The sequence below is a fragment of the Pan paniscus genome, chromosome 22 (assembly GCF_029289425.2).
Source record: "Pan paniscus chromosome 22, NHGRI_mPanPan1-v2.0_pri, whole genome shotgun sequence".
In the NCBI taxonomy this organism is placed as follows: Eukaryota; Metazoa; Chordata; class Mammalia; order Primates; family Hominidae; genus Pan; species Pan paniscus.
In genome coordinates this window covers 16,820,973-16,823,658 of record NC_073271.2, presented here as the reverse complement: position 1 = coordinate 16,823,658, position 2,686 = coordinate 16,820,973, and the positions used below count along the sequence as shown (strand labels likewise).

The following is a 2,686-nucleotide window of genomic DNA, read 5'->3' as shown; positions in this document are numbered from 1 at the left end:
ATGCAGATTCCAATTTAGTAGTTTGGAGGAGAGGCATTTTTAATAAGTTTAATAAAGGATTTTACATTTTTGGTAAGTTTTCAACTGTTGCTGATATTCTTGCTTGTGGACTATCTTTGAGTGCCAAATATTTAACTTATATTTGAAAACAACTGGTTATAAAGAGTTCATTGCTGATCCTGATATTATAGCAATATGAGGTACCGCAATGTCCAGAACATGCATTTATGTTTGTTAAACATTTTGATCTTCTGATCAAAGAGTCCATCTAAGCTCCAGTTCTTCCTGCAAAGTGAAAGGTAGATGGGTCCATTTTTTTTCTGCAAGATACCTTGCATTAGAGTTGATTGATATACACAACTCAGAATATCTCCCAGTGAATTAACTGACCAAAATAAGCCCATTTAGTTAAAAGTGAGAATGAAATGTGTCTGTATCTATATGCAAATTATTTTACTTTTCCTCATATTTTTCACCATTAACAAAAACACAGATGGTTTATAATAGCACATTTTTTACATTCAGAAGAGCTGCTCCTTTTGTTTAAGTTAAAAATTTAGAATGAAGGTGAAACCAGAATGTGTGATTTTATAAACAACTGACAGAATCACTAATAAATCTGAATAGTTTAACTTTGAAAATAACACTCATTTAAGAAGCTTCAGTGAGTTTTTACTTTGTACCTAATATTCTTTTGAAAAATATAAAAAAAGACAAATATTCTTTCTTAAATTAGTTTCTGACCATATGTTTTTAATGACTGTTTGATTTAGCAATAATACGTGAATTACAACCAGTGGTGAACTTATGCATGTAAATGAGCTGGAAGAGTTTCACAGGACATAAAGTCCATTTAGGAAGAGAGGACATTTTTAGCCATGTTGTATGAGAAATATTTATGCAATTCGATTGACTTTTTGTGTATTTGTTTTATTCATACATTTTAGTAACGAATCATTTACCCTAAACAGAAGAACAGTCTTTTAATGAACACATCATCCTCATCCTCCATGAGCTCGCAACACAGAGCCATGAAGGAGGCAGGGGACACTGGCCTAGCCAGCTGGATCAACCAGGTCAACCTGGCAATCAATGGGGTGACCCATGTGGCAGCCAGATCCACCTCACATCTGATCAATTATTTATAAAGTTTACAAACATTTTTTGCTGTTCATTGTTCATGCATCTTATGTAGCTATACAGTGGAATCTTGTTCATGCTTACTATTTAGCTATGCAATGGAATCTTGTTCATGCTTTCTATTTAATTCTGCAGTAGAATCAAAGGCACATGTATTAGTATGATATTGTTTTTCTACTTATGTTTCCATTTACGATGAGGATTCTAGGTTTCCTGCTATCAATATACAATGCTGTTTTGGTGCAAACAATGCACAGTGGCTTCACTAAGTCCAAAAGTGACACTGTGGATTTTTCATCTAGTTTAACTTTTTTGCCTGGACAAAGTTGTTTTAAAGAAAAGACTATAATAAGAACAAGATAGCACAAAAAGAAATGGAGGTATTTTTTCATTGTTTTTGTATTTGTAAGACATGTAAAATTGTCTGTGGTCATTAAATAAACATTATCAGAAAATATATTTGTTTCATTAATATATTTAACTTTCAAGTAATCAGCTTATTGATATTAGTTTAGTAAACGGAACTGTTTCCTCAAATAAAGTTGCTAAATCCATTTACACAACTAAAATCCACATGAAAGTCAACATTCTCTTTCACCATATTGTTTTATCATGCAAACCTCCAATGGTAAAAAATGTCAACTTCATGACATATTTCATTTTTTCCCTATCCAGATGGCTTTTGGGGGATAATGCAAAGATTTATTTTTATTTTAAAGAGGTGATTAACTGGCCATCCTCTCAATGTAGGCCCTGAATCTCAACTATCCTTGTAATAATAATAAAAAGAGATTCTGTGTTCAAGTAGACAGCATATCTACTAAAATTGGAATAATACAGAAAAGGCTAGCATATACCTGCAAAAAATGGCGTGCAAGTTTGTGAAGCATTCCACATTTTTATTTTCTAATAAAAATTATGTATTTGTATATTTTTTAGAAAAGATTGGGCAGGATGATGTCTGATTTGGCTTATATAAGTGAGCTATAGATGAGATAAAAATAATGTAATCTATGTAAGTGAGAACTCATAAAAATGAAGTAATGAAATTTTAAGAAAATTTTCCCTGGTATGTAGTCAAATGTTATTTTTAAAATGATGTATTTTTACCTTTCCTTCACTGTAGAACCTAGTTTGTAAAAAGCACCTTACAAAAAGCACCTTTATAAATTCAAAAGACTTCAGATTGCCAATTTTGCATTGCCTAAGTCTATGATATAATTCTTTAATTATTAGTTTCATTTTGTCTGGATAGACGATGCTGATATTGACATTGGAAGTGATTTTAGCATTATTAACACTTGTTTTAAGAAGTGTCCAATGAAAAGAAATGCAAAATCAAACAGAAAAAAAAGTCTTTCTTTTATAGAAGTAGGCAGAACTTTGCAGAAATGTCTAAGGGGAAATTAGGCAAGCAATGAGGAGTGAGTACATAGCATGACAGGCACCACGACAGGAAATGTACCTGGGGTAGTCAGCTGATTCCTGGGATGACCTAATGAACAGGGTATATTCTGCATCTTAGCACTTCCTCAGGTATGGGGAT

The 2,686-nt window shown here is 32.2% G+C and overlaps 1 non-coding gene across 1 annotated transcript; it reads left to right on the top strand.

Moving 5' to 3' along the window:
- Positions 1–1,936: 1,936 nt before the first annotated feature.
- Positions 1,937–2,041, top strand: LOC112438117 (U6 spliceosomal RNA). The gene has a single exon (XR_003026598.1). It is a non-coding gene; the product is annotated as a U6 spliceosomal RNA (small nuclear RNA).
- The last annotated feature ends 645 nt before the right edge of the window (positions 2,042–2,686 follow it).